The 14,181-nt window shown below is 38.3% G+C and overlaps 1 gene; it reads left to right on the top strand.

Annotated features, from left to right (window-relative positions):
• Igh (immunoglobulin heavy chain complex) overlaps positions 1-14,181 on the top strand; it is a 2,751,187-nt gene that overhangs the window by 1,658,275 nt on the left and 1,078,731 nt on the right.

Below are 14,181 nucleotides of genomic sequence, written 5' to 3'. Positions count from 1 at the left end.
CACTGTGACGTAAATCCTGAAGGAGCAGGAAGCTTTGTTGGGTCAGATATGACAGGGAGGATTAGGCTGATAACTTAAGAAAATGTGATTAAATCATTAAGGAAGGGAATAAAAACACTATGAACTCATTCTCTTTTAATTGGTAATTTTCCCAATCGCTCTTCATGCAAGATGTAGAGTGAAGGGCCCTCTCAGTTAGTAAAGCTTTTCCAAACACCCTCATGTTGCTGTTACTGTGAATATGTGTTTCTATCATTATTAAATGAATTAGTGAGAAGTATATGATTACATATTGCTCAAAATGTAAAACCCATGAGAACACCAAGATTGCTTGTGATGTACAATATAAATTAGAACTAGGCTTTCCATTTATATTCTGGAGAACTGAAGAATACTTTCAGGGATTCATAATGATTCTCTAAACCTGTATTCACAGTCTTCCTGATTCAAATATCATCCCAAGAATCAAAGCCTCTATAGACTATAATAGTTCTAATTATCAATCTAAATCCAAATGAGGATTTGTGAATATTAGGTTGACCTGGCAAGAACTTTATTGATTGTGTTAATTGATGTTAGAAGACCTGTTAGAAAACAGCAGCACCATTAACTGAGCTGGATGTCTGTAGATGTGCAGACAAAGACTGAGCAAAAGTAAGTATTCATATATTCTGTCTGTCTGTCTGTCTGTCTGTCTGTCTGTCTGTCTGTCGGTTGGTCGGTCTGTCTTTCTGACTGACTGACTGTGTGGTATCGCTCTGTCTCTCTTTGTGTGTCTGTCTATCTGTATCTCTATTTCTCTCTATGTCTGTCTATAAAAGTGAATATGACAAGGTGCTTCATGTACACTGCATTGACTTCCATGAGTTCCTTCACTGTTCATGGAAACATAAAGCAAATTTCCATATCTATGTTTCTTGTTGTCATTTTATTAGTTTACAACAGCAGAAATGAAGCTAGAATACACAATGTCTATTTACACTGACACATAATCATATCTAATAGCCTATGGGTTACAGTCTTACATCTAATTTGGACATTAGAAAGGGATATTGGTTGCTTCAACTCTGTAAAGTTAGCATTCAAATGCACATGATTTAAACCAGTCATGTAGAATACCATGTCTCTAAGTTCATTTTTAGTTAATTTTCAGTATGAACATATGTCTAGTTAGGTATCCAGATTAATGGAAAAGGTCTAGTATAACTTCTCAGGGCAAAGATCCAGTGTCAGGAAGTGAGTAGAGAACATGTCTCTCATGTTACCTCTCAGAAAATCAAAGTTCTCATCAGTAGCACTACCTCTCAGGTGCCTCGATAGACAGTAAGAAAATATTCAGAGTGCAGTTATGGGAGGTTAGACCAGGGACACTTGATCTTTCCACAGAGTTGGAGCACTGCTACCACTTTGAGAGGTTTCATATCAGACTCTATAATGAAGGACATCAGAGCTCATCTTTCTATGTCCTTAAATGCCAGGAATTTTAAGGAACAAGTGATAGTTTATTCAAATAGAGTCAGGTTCTTGCCTATACATCCAGAGTTCACCCAGTTCTCACCATTTTTGTAACTGAATCTGAACATTTTCTTTTGTCCTCTCTAATTATTTGTTTCATGGCAAGAATAATGGAGAGAGTTATGGGAGTTGTACAAAAGTGGTTTTACACATTCCTGTTTCCTCACTGACATTGAACTGAATAGAGCTGGGCATTCATTTCAGTGGAAAGAGAGGCCCATTGGTCATGCAAACTTTATATGCCTCAGTACAGGGGAACGCCAGGGCCAAGAAGTGGGAGTGGGTGGGTGAGGTAGTGGGTATGGGAGCGTGGGGGGGGGACTTTTGGGATAGCATTGGAAATGTAAATGAAATAAATACCTAATTAAAAAAATAATTTTCGTTTGGATGCTGATTATGGGGTAGATCCCTGGATATGGCAGTCTCTACATGGTCCATCCTTTCATCTCAGCTCCAAACTTTGTCTCTGTAACTCCTTCCATGGGTGTTTTGTTCCCAAATCTAAGGAGTGGCATAGTGTCCACACTTCAGTCTTCATTCATCTTGAGTTTCATGTGTTTAGCAAATTATATCTTATATCTTGGGTATCCTAGGTTTGGGGCTAATATCCACTTATCAGTGAATACATATTGTGTGAGTTTCTTTGTGAATGTGTTACCTCACTCAGGATGATGCCCTCCAGGTCCATCCATTTGGCTAGGAATTTCATAAATTCATTCTTTTTAATAGCTGAGTAGTACTCCATTGTGTAGATGTACCACATTTTCTGTATCCATTCCTCTTTTGAGGGGCATCTAGGTTCTTTCCAGCTTCTGGCTATTATAAATAAGGCTGCTATGAACATAGTGGAGCATGTGTCCTTCTTACCTGTTGGGGCATCTTCTGGATATATGCCCAGGAGAGGTATTGCTGGATCCTCCGGTAGTACTATGTCCAGTTTTCTGAGGAACCGCCAGACTGATTTCCAGAGTGGTTGTACAAGCCTGCACTCCCACCAACAATGGAGGAGTGTTCCTCTTTCTCCACATCCACGCCAGCATCTGCTGTCACCTGAATTTTTGATCTTAGCCATTCTGACTGGTGTGAGGTGGAATCTCAGGGTTGTTTTGATTTGCATTTCCCTGATGATTAAGGATGTTGAACATTTTTTCAAGTGCTTCTCTGCCATTCGGTATTCCTCAGGTGAGAATTCTTTGTTCAGTTCTGAGCCCCATTTTTTAATGGGGTTATTTGATATTCTGAAGTCCACCTTCTTGAGTTCTTTATATATGTTGGATATTAGTCCCCTATCTGATTTAGGATAGGTAAAGATCCTTTCCCAATCTGTTGGTGGTCTTTTTGTCTTATTGACGGTGTCTTTTGCCTTGCAGAAACTTTGGAGTTTCATTAGGTCCCATTTGTCAATTCTCGATCTTACAGCACAAGCCATTGCTGTTCTGTTCAGGAATTTTTCCCCTGTGCCCATATCTTCAAGGCTTTTCCCCACTTTCTCCTCTATAAGTTTCAGTGTCTCTGGTTTTATGTGAAGTTCCTTGATCCACTTAGATTTGACCTTAGTACAAGGAGATAAGTATGGATCGATTCGCATTCTTCTACACGATAACAACCAGTTGTGCCAGCACCAATTGTTGAAAATGCTGTCTTTCTTCCACTGGATGGTTTTAGCTCCCTTGTCGAAGATCAAGTGACCATAGGTGTGTGGGTTCATTTCTGGGTCTTCAATTCTATTCCATTGGTCTACTTGTCTGTCTCTATACCAGTACCATGCAGTTTTTACCACAACTGCTCTGTAGTAAAGCTTTAGGTCAGGCATGGTGATTCCACCAGAGGTTCTTTTATCCTTGAGAAGAGTTTTTGCTATCCTAGGTTTTTTGTTATTCCAGATGAATTTGCAAATTGCTCTTTCTAATTCGTTGAAGAATTGAGTTGGAATTTTGATGGGGATTGCATTGAATCTGTAGATTGCTTTTGGCAAGATAGCCATTTTTACAATGTTGATCCTGCCAATCCATGAGCATGGGAGATCTTTCCATCTTCTGAGATCTTCTTTAATTTCTTTCTTCAGAGACTTGAAGTTCTTATCATACAGATCTTTCACTTCCTTATTTAGAGTCACGCTGAGATATTTTATATTATTTGTGACTATTGAGAAGGGTGTTGTTTCCCTAATTTCTTTCTCAGCCTGTTTATTCTTTGTGTAGAGAAAGGCCATTGACTTGTTTGAGTTAATTTTATATCCAGCTACTTCACCGAAGCTGTTTATCAGGTTTAGGAGTTCTCTGGTGGAATTTTTAGGGTCACTTATATATACTATCATATCATCTGCAAAAAGTGATATTTTGACTTCCTCCTTTCCAATTTGTATCCCCTTGATCTCCTTTTGTTGTCGAATTGCTCTGGCTAATACTTCAAGTACTATGTTGAAAAGGTAGGGAGAAAGTGGGCAGCCTTGTCTAGTCCCTGATTTTAGTGGGATTGCTTCCAGTTTCTCTCCATTTACTTTGATGTTGGCTACTGGTTTGCTGTAGATTGCTTTTATTATGTTTAGGTATGGGCCTTGAATTCCTGATCTTTCCAGAACTTTTATCATGAATGGGTGTTGGATCTTGTCAAATGCTTTTTCTGCATCTAACGAGATGATCATGTGGTTTTTGTCTTTGAGTTTGTTTATATAGTGGATTACATTGATGGATTTTTGTATATTAAACCATCCCTGCATCCCTGTAATAAAACCTACTTGGTCAGGATGGATGATTGCTTTAATGTGTTCTTGGATTCGGTTAGCGAGAATTTTATTGAGGATTTTTGCATCGATATTCATAAGAGAAATTGGTCTGAAGTTCTCTATCTTTGTTGGATCTTTCTGTGGTTTAGGTATCAGAGTAATAGTGTCTTCATAAAATGAGTTGGGTAGAGTACCTTCTACTTCTATCTTGTGAAAAAGTTTGTGCAGAACTGGAATTAGATCTTCTTTGAAGGTCTGATAGAACTCTGCACTAAACCCGTCTGGTCCTGGCCTTTTTTTGGCTGGGAGACTATTTATAACTGCTTCTATTATTTTAGGGGATATGGGACTGTTTAGAAGTTCAACTTGATCCTGATTCAACTTTGGTACCTGGTATCTGTCCAGAAATTTGTCCATTTCGTCCAGGTTTTCCAGTTTTGTTGAGTATAGCCTTTTGTAGAAGGATCTGATGGTGTTTTGGATTTCTTCAGGATCTGTTGTTATGTCTCCCTTTTCAGTTCTGATTTTGTTAATTAGGATTTTGTCTCTGTGCCCTCTAGTGAGTCTAGCTAAGGGTTTATCTATCTTGTTGATTTTCTCAAAGAACCAACTCCTCGTTTGGTTAATTCTTTGAATAGTTCTTCTTGTTTCCACTTGGTTGATTTCACCCCTGAGTTTGATTATTTCCTGCCGTCTACTCCTCTTGGGTGAATTTGCTTCCTTTTTTGCTAGAGCTTTTAGATGTGTTGTCAAGCTGCTAGTATGTGCTCTCTCCCGTTTCTTCTTGGAGGCACTCAGAGCTATGAGTTTCCCTCTTAGAAATGCTTTCATTGTGTCCCAAAGGTTTGGGTACGTTGTGGCTTCATTTTCATTAAACTCTAAAAAGTCTTTAATTTCTTTCTTTATTCCTTCCTTGACCAAGGTATCATTGAGAAAAGTGTTGTTCAGTTTCCACGTGAGTGTTGGCTTTCTGTTATTTTTTTTGTTATTGAAGATCAGCCTTAGTGCATGGTGATCTGATAGGATACATGGGACAATTTCAATATTTTTGAATCTGTTGAGGCCTGTTTTGTGACCTATTATGTGGTCAATTTTGGAGAAGGTACCATGAGGTGCTGAGAAGAAGGTATATCCTTTTGTTTTAGGATAAAATGTTCTGTAGATATCTGTCAGATCCATTTGTTTCATCACTTCTGTTAGTTTCAGTGTGTCCCTGTTTAGTTTCTGTTTCCATGATCTGTCCATTGGTGAAAGTGGTGTGTTGAAGTCTCCCACTATTATTGTGTGAGGTGCAATGTGTGCTTTGAGCTTTACTAAAGTTTCTTTAATGAATGTGGCTGCCCTTGTATTTGGAGCATAGATATTCAGAATTGAGAGTTCCTCTTGGAGGATTTTACCTTTGATGAGAATGAAGTGCCCCTCCTTGTCTTTTTTGATGACTTTGGGTTGGAAGTCAATCTTATCAGATATTAGGATGGCTACTCCAGCTTGTTTCTTCATACCATTTGCTTGGAAAATTGTTTTCCAGCCTTTTATTCTGAGGTAGTGTCTATCTTTTTCTCTGAGATGTGTCTCCTGTAAACAGCAAAATGTTGGGTCTTATTTGTGTAGCCAGTTTGTTAGTCTATGTCTTTTTATTGGGGAGTTGAGACCATTGATGTTAAGAGATATTAAGGAAAAGTAATTGTTGCTTCCTGTTATTTTTGTTGTTAAAGTTGGCATTCTGTTCTTGTGGCTGTCTTCTTTTAGGTTTGTTGAGGGATTACCTTCTTGTTTTTTCTAGGGCATTGTTCCCGTTCTTGTATTGGTTTTTTTCTGTTATTAACCTTTGAAGGGCTGGATTCGTGGAGAGATAATGTGTGAATTTGGTTTTGTCGTGGAATACTTTGGTTTCTCCATCTATGGTAATTGAGAGTTTGGCTGGGTATAGTAGCCTGGGCTGGAATTTGTGTTCTCTTAGTGTCTGTATAACATCTGTCCAGGCTCTTCTGGCTTTCATAGTCTCTGGTGAAAAATCTGGTGTAATTCTGATAGGCTTGCCTTTGTATGTTACTTGACCTTTTTCCCTTACTGCTTTTAGTATTCTATCTTTATTTAGTGCATTTGGTGTTTTAGTTATTATATGACGAGAGCAATTTCTTTTCTGGTCCCATCTGTGGGGTGTTCTGTAGGCTTCTCGTATGTCTATGGGCATTTCTTTCTCTAGGATAGGAAAGTTTTCTTCAATAATTATGTTGAAGATGTTTGCTGGCCCTTTGAGTTGAAAATCTTCATTCTCATCCACTCCTATTATCCGTAGGTTTGGTCTTCTCATTGTGTCCTGGATTTCCTGGATATTTTGAGTTAGGATCTTTTTGCATTTTCCATTTTCTTTGATTGTTGTGCCGATGTTCTCTATGGAATCTTCTGCACCTGAGATTCTCTCTTCCATCTCTTGTATTCTGTTGCTGATGCTCAAATCTATGGTTCCAGATTTCTTTCCTAGGGTTTCTATCTCCAGTGTTGCCTCACTTTGAGTTTTCTTTATTGTGTCTACTTCCCTTTTTAGGTCTAGTATGGTTTTGTTCATTTCCATCACCTGTTTGTATGTTTTTTCCTCTTTTTCTGTAAGGACTTCTACCTGTTTGATTGTGTTTTCCTGTTTTTCTTTAAGGACTTGTAACTCTTTAGCGGTGTTCTCCTGTATTTCTTTAAGTGATTTATTAAAGTCCTTCTTGATGTCCTCTACCATCATCATGAGATATGCTTTTAAATCTAGGTCTAGGTTTTCGGGTGTGTTGGGGTGCCCTGGACTGGGCGAAGTGGGAGTGCTGGGTTCTGATGATGGTGAGTGGTCTTGGTTCCTGTTAGTAGGATTCCTACGTTTACCTTTCTCCATCTGGTAATCTCTGGAGTTAGTAGTTATAGTTGACTCTGTTTAGAGATTGTTCTTCTGGTGATTCTGTTACCGTCTCTCAGCAGACCTGGGAGACAGATTCTCTCCTCTGAGTTTCAGTGCTCAGAGCACTCTCTGCTGGCAAGCTCTCTTACAGGGAAGGTGCGCAGATATCTTGTTTTTGGACCTCCTCCTGGTCGAAGAAGAAGGCCCAAAACAGGGCCTCTCTCAGAAGCTGTGTTGCTTTGGCAGTTCCCAGAAGCTGTCAGCTTCTGTGGTGCAGACTCTCACCTGTGCAGACTAAATTCCTAAGTTCCAGGGAGTCCTGGAACCAAGATGGCGACCGCTGCTCCTGAGGCTGAGGCCGCCTCCCGAGCCAGGCGGACACCTGTCCTCTGGTCCGGACGGTGGCCGGCTGTCTGCAACCTGCAAAGGGTACTGCCTCAGCGGCTCTGTGTTTCTGCCTGTCCCAGAAGATGTCCGGTTCTCTGGCGCACCCTCTAACCTGTTCAGACTAAGTCCTAGGTCCCGAGGAGTCCTGGAACCCAGATGGCGACCGCTGCTGCTCTGGTTATTGTTTCAAAGCATTAATGTGACCAACCTATATCCACTACTAAGAAATTGCCTGGTTGTTACTCACTGATGTTTCCAAAATATTAGCCACATGTGGGCCTCAGCTCCATTCTTTAGGGAACTTGGCAGTTCAGGTTAGGAGCCACACTGTCACGATATAAAGCCATATTGTGCAGCATAAGTTATAACAGAAAGATCACTCCATAGCAAACAGGACACTAAATCATCTATGGTTTCATGTTAGCCTTTTCTCATTTACAGAATTTTAAATTAAAAATAGACCACAAGGTTGAAGCAAATGTGACATATAAAATGCAGACCAAAGTGGTAAATGAGTTAATATGTGTTCATGTTCTAATTTTCAGTCAATAGTTTATTACTATTAAAACAAAAGGACTATCTTTTTGCACAGTAGGTCTCACTAATACATTCATACATTCTGTCTCTAGCCAAAATACTATCAATGAGTTTTTTTATGTTCCAGTGTTTCTTATCATTAAATATTACATTTCTTTGGCTTTAATATGCCATCAGGACATAATTGAATATATGTTTCTATTTTGTTGCCTCTGGGAACCAACTTATAAACACTGATTTTTTACTCATGGATGCTGTATGACATAACTGTTCAAATCACTGTTACTGTGGACAATGCTGTAGTGAGTATGGGTGTTCACACATCTCTAGATAACAAATTTCTCACATTGATGATATGTACCCAGGAGTGAGACAGCTACTTATGGAATTATTGTTCACTTTTTAAGAACTTCTGTTATTTATCTATTAAGGGCTGAACTAGCTAACATTCCTACAACAATGAATGAGGGTTCTATGCCATTCATGTTCTGCAAGAGACTTTCTTTACAGTCCTTTGGATAATACCCATATAAAATTTCAGGTGACATCTCAACAGGGTTTCACTCTCATGTCTCTGATGATGTATGATGAGGAATATTTATCATGTCCCTGTGGGATTCTTTTAGCATTTTTCTGACACATGTCTACTTCGTTGGTCTATGACCTGATTATTATCTTACTACTGCTTATTAAACTACATGTATATCCCCTGTTTTAATCCATTATCAGGCTGGGATTTCTAGATCTAGTTTCCCAGTTGTAGGTTGTTTCTATACTTTGTTAATTTATTTTCTTACACAGAATAATGTTTATAATGTAAACCTGAGAAATTTGGCCCAATTTCCTTTGTTTTCGTGTTTTCATTTGTAAAACTAAGCCCAATATCATGCCATATTTCCTCAATTGTTGGTGATCATAGCTTTCAGTGACAATGTACTACAAAATGATTTTTTTGTTTGTTTTTTGTTTTCATGACAGGGTTTCTTTGTATAGCCTTGGCTGTCCTGGAACTCACTCTGTAGATCAGGCTGGCCTCGAACTCAGAAATGATTTTGCATATATAGAAAAAGTATAGAAAGTTTAATTCTGCTGAATGGGGATAATATTTTTGAAACTCGCATATAAAATTAACACTTCTTCAAATTGCCATATTAGAATATTTTAAGACTATTTATTGCCATGTCAAAATAATTTAAAACTTCAATATGTCAGAATAATTTTAGAATCTAGTCTGTTGCATTTTTTCCTGTGATCATTTAATTTGATTCTATGTTGTGTGGCTTACTCTGTGGCATATTTTTGTGTCTGTTCATACAATGCTCCATACATCATTACTTTATTCCAGATTGACTCTTTCTATACTGGCTATTTTCCAAATTCAAGAGGTTTATCAACACTATATTAACTATTCTGATACAAATCCCACTTGTCCACTTGTCCTTTATTGAGAACACTTCCAAAAGTGAATGAGGTTTCTTTGTCTTACACATCCCAATCACAAATTACATTATCATTGAGGAAAGACTAAACTAAAGACTAAAGGAGAAACTAAAGGCAGGAGACTGAAAGGTAGAACTGATGAAGAGGGCATGGAGCAATGTTCCTTTCTGGAATGTTCTCTGTAGTTCACTCAACTCTTTATTATACAACCCAGAACTCCTTCTTACAGTGGCAATATGCACAATACTCTTGTCCCTTCTACTTCAGTTTTAATCAATAAAGTGTCCAATATACTTGTCTTAGTGGCCCTATATGATGGAGGAATTTTCTTAATTGATATTCACTCTCCCGAGACAACTAGGGCTTATAATAAAAATATGATGAACATGTCACCATGTTTACATAGCATCTAAAGTTAAAAATATTGTCTAACTTCTTAACAAAGTATTTCCTTCCAGCATTGCATATTTTAATTCTTTTCACAAAATTTTATACATTTTACTCTCTGTTTTCCAGGTTAATTTGAATTCTCATATTTAATTTTCTTTTACTAATTTTTAAATCTTGGGCTGATTTTATGGTTTTTTTAATGAAAACAAATTGTTCTTTCATATCAAACATCTCAAACACAATTTCCCTTCTCTTCCATACTCTACCCCCTCCACTCTACAACATATCCACTACTCATCCATTTTCCTTCAAATAAAAGCAGGCCAACAAGAGCACAATTTATTATTTATTTTCTAACAACTGAAAATAGCATTTATTTCTTGATTTATTTTAGCATAATTAATATTCCCTCATAGAAATATAGGTATAATTATAATTGTTATGAAATCATTGTGTCGATACAGTCTATACATTCATGTCATCTTCAGTGGTAAAATTTGTTTCAGTTTTTACTTTCTTAATTATTCTAAATGGAAGCTTTCACACATTGTTGTGTGATAAAAAGATATTCAAGCTTTATCCTTATTGCCAGACTCCCCATCACATTTCCAGTTCAGGACATGTCCTCTCTGAGCTCCACCCTCAGAAGTTGCTATTTAGCAAGAAGAGATGCAAATAAGATCTCTCTCTTCTCAGAAAAGACAGCCATGCCCTGACCCTGAAACTCAAGCAAGCAGATAAGCCCTGAATTTCCAGGTCTTCATATTCAGTGATCAGCACTAAATACAGACCACAGCAGGAATTTGAGAGCGATTTTGGTTTCTTTGTTGCTGCTTATAAAGGTAATTTATGAAAAATCAGAGAAACTAGGTATATAGGCAGACATGAACAAGACACGTAGTGAGCTTCTACGTGAGTTTGCTGATAGGATTCTCTGTGTTTGCAAGTTTCCTTTATGTGTTGCAGTTTGTAGAACTAAGGTTAGTCTGGTGAGGCATAAACACTCTCAGAGACTCTTATGTACAGCTCCTGGTTTCACTTTTAGGAGCTATTGCTGGGCATGCTCCATAGCAGAGGTTAGAGTAGGTTGGAGAATCAAGATGTTGGTACCACAAACTACACACCGAATAGCTCCACTCCCTGGGTTAAGCATATTCAAACCATAACACTGGTGAAGCTGTTGTTTTAGGATTTGGAATTATTACTGGGAGAGAAGGTCAGATTATATGCAAATTTGTATTCAATTGTCTCCTCCATTTCTATAGACAGAATGCCACTATGCTTACTGTATCACCATATATTCAGGGTGCCAAAGCCCAAGGAAACCAACATAGAGGAAGCTCAAAGTCTGTATCTGGATAAGAAATATAACAACCAGACTCTGGAGATGTATATTAGAAGAAGAGCTCCAGAGAAGAGTAGCCCTCCTGCAGGAAGAATGAAGGTCAGTAGGTGATGTGCACAGCACACTCACACAAACAGAGATTTGAAGAGCGGGTGCAGACTTATCCACCAAGGGAGGTTCCAGACTCCATTAGGATTTCCTCCTCTTACTATACAGGATGCAACCTACTTAACGGAATGAAACCCTCAAGGGAACATTTCTTAATGAGGTATAATGCTTCCCCTGAAAGACCCTAAGCAGATGTGACTATGGATCTCTATTGTTTTACTCTTGAACTTAAGTCACTCTCCTGGGAATGCCTCAATCTATGACTGTTTTGTTACCACAAACACAGCTGCTCTCGTGATGGAATAAATTCCTCAACTGAAAAACTAAGAAGCAACAATCATCTCTTAGGGAAGCTTGGGCAGATATTTCTACTGTTTTGGTATAAAGATTAACTCACAACCACTATGGACATCTCATATCCTCAGGTGGACTGGAGAATGAAGGGAAAGTGCATAATAACTTGTACCTAGATTCAGGCTGAAGACTCCTCCAAACCCCTGTGATCATACACAAAGTATGATTGCTTCCTTGGAGGACATTACATAGTAACTCGATTCTTACGGTTGGATGTTACCTTGTTACCTCAAACACATCCCATAAAAAAGACATATCATATCTCTCTCCCATACATATATATATATACATATATATATATATATGTGTGTGTGTGTGTGTGTGTGTGTGTGAGTATACATATATGTGTGTGTATATACACATATATATGCATATGTGTATAGACATATAGTTAATGTATCATATATCATATATTGCATATCAATATTGCATATATCTCATATCTATATCACATAGCACATATCATATGATCACCCATATTAATCATATATCATACATCATATATAACACATAATAATTGTTCATTGTATATCATATATAATACATATGACATGAAATGTATTATGCAATCATATATATGCATTCATGGATTTATAAATTGATTTACTATTAATAAAATGTAGCTACATAATTATTTTAATTAAATATAAGACTAGTATGCTACACGGTGGAATATAACCTCAAACAAATCATCAATATATGCATTTAATATCATTTAGATTTCTATTAAATCTCCAAAATCTATAAACATAGCATGATTTTCTTTGAAGAAAGTAAGGTAAGCAGAAAGGGACTATGGACCAAAATCAGAAAAATTCTTACAAAATTTCACTAAAAAGTTATTTTAATGTTCTCATTGTGCTGACTCCTTCATTTTATCTTTGCTATCTGCACTAGTGATTCCTCCCTTTAAAGCTTCCATTCCTGAACTCATTTAACAGAATGTCACTCAAGTAATTTTTTATTTACTACATGATAAGCAAAAGAACGTTGATCCTCTAATCTGGCAGATCACTCAACATGGAATTGGAATTTCCTTGTTGCTTTTTAATAAGAAGATAAGATAAGAGGTGTGTGAGAAGACATGAGTGAAAGTAAAGTTGCAGAGGTGTGACAGTTTCCTGACCTTTTGTTCTTTCTCTTTTTCTTTGTTCCCTCCTTCCTTCCTTCCTTCCTTCCTTCCTTCCTTCCTCCCTTCCTTCTTCCATCCTTCCCTCCTTTTTCCTTTCTTTCTCTGTCTGTCTTTTTCTTTGTTCCCTCCTTCTTTCCTTCCTCCCTTCCTTCTTCCATACCTCCTTTCTTTGTCTTCCTTCTTCCATCCTTCCCTCCTTTGTCTGTCTGTCTTTCTCTCTCTTTCTTTCTTTCTTTCTTTCTTTCTTCCTTTCTTTCTTTCTTTCTTTCTTTCTTTCTTTCTTTCCTTCCTTCCTTCCTTCCTTCCTTCCTTCCTATCACTATCATTCTCCCCCTGCTCCCTCTGTCCCATAGGCCCTCCCACATCTCTCATGCTTCCCTCCCATTCCAATCAGAGAGAGTGGTTCACCCACTCAGAAATAGAATCTCCCTTACCACCCTAGGATTTTCCTAAGCTGGGGCATGGACACTCCACATAACCAAGGGCCTCCCCTCCCATTGTTTCCAAATAAGGCAGTTCTTTTCTATATATGCAGGTGGAGCCATGGGTCCCTCGATGTGTGCTCATTGGTTGATTGTTTAGTCTCTGAGAGTTCTTGGTGGTTTGGTTGTTTTCTGTTATTCTTCTTATGGGGTTGCAAACCCCTTCAGCTGCTTCAGTTCTTTGCCTAATTCGTTCATTAGTGTCCCAATGCTCAGTGAGATGATTGGCTGTGAGCATCCATATCTATATTGGTCAGGCTCTGGCAGAGCCTTTCAGATAACAGCTATACCAGGTTCATGTCAACAAGCTCTTGTTAGCATAAGCAAAAGTGTCTGGGTTTGGTGACTGCAGATGAGATGGATCCCTAGGTGAGGCAGTTTCTGGGTGACTTTAAAAAACTAAATATTTTCTTTATTTTCATTTCAAATGTTATTCCTGCTCCTTGTTTCCCACCAAAAACACTATTCCATTTCTCCTCCCACTGCTTATCAACCCACCCACTCCCACTTACCTGTCCTGGCATTCCCCTACACTGAGGCATCGAGCCTTCACAGGGACAAGGGCCCCTCCTCTCATTGATGTCCAACAAGGTCATCCTCTGCTACATATATGGCTGGAGGCATGGTTCCCTCCATGTGTACTACTTCATTGGTGGTTTAGTCTCTGGGAGCTTTGGGGGTACTGGTTGGTTCATATTGTTATTCCTCCTATGGGGCTGCAAACCCCTTAAGCACCTTATGTCCTTTCTCTAGTTCCCACATTGGGGACCCTGTGTTCAGTCCAATGACTGGCTGAGAGCATCAACCTCTGTATTTGTCAGGCACTGGTAGAGCCTTACAGGAGACAACTATATCAGATTCATGTCAGCAACAACTTACTGGAAT

The sequence above is a fragment of the Mus musculus genome, chromosome 12 (genome assembly GCF_000001635.26).
Source record: "Mus musculus strain C57BL/6J chromosome 12, GRCm38.p6 C57BL/6J".
NCBI lineage: Eukaryota > Metazoa > Chordata > Mammalia > Rodentia > Muridae > Mus > Mus musculus.
Note: the sequence above shows the minus strand (reverse complement) of the source record. Positions and strands in the feature narration are given on the sequence as shown.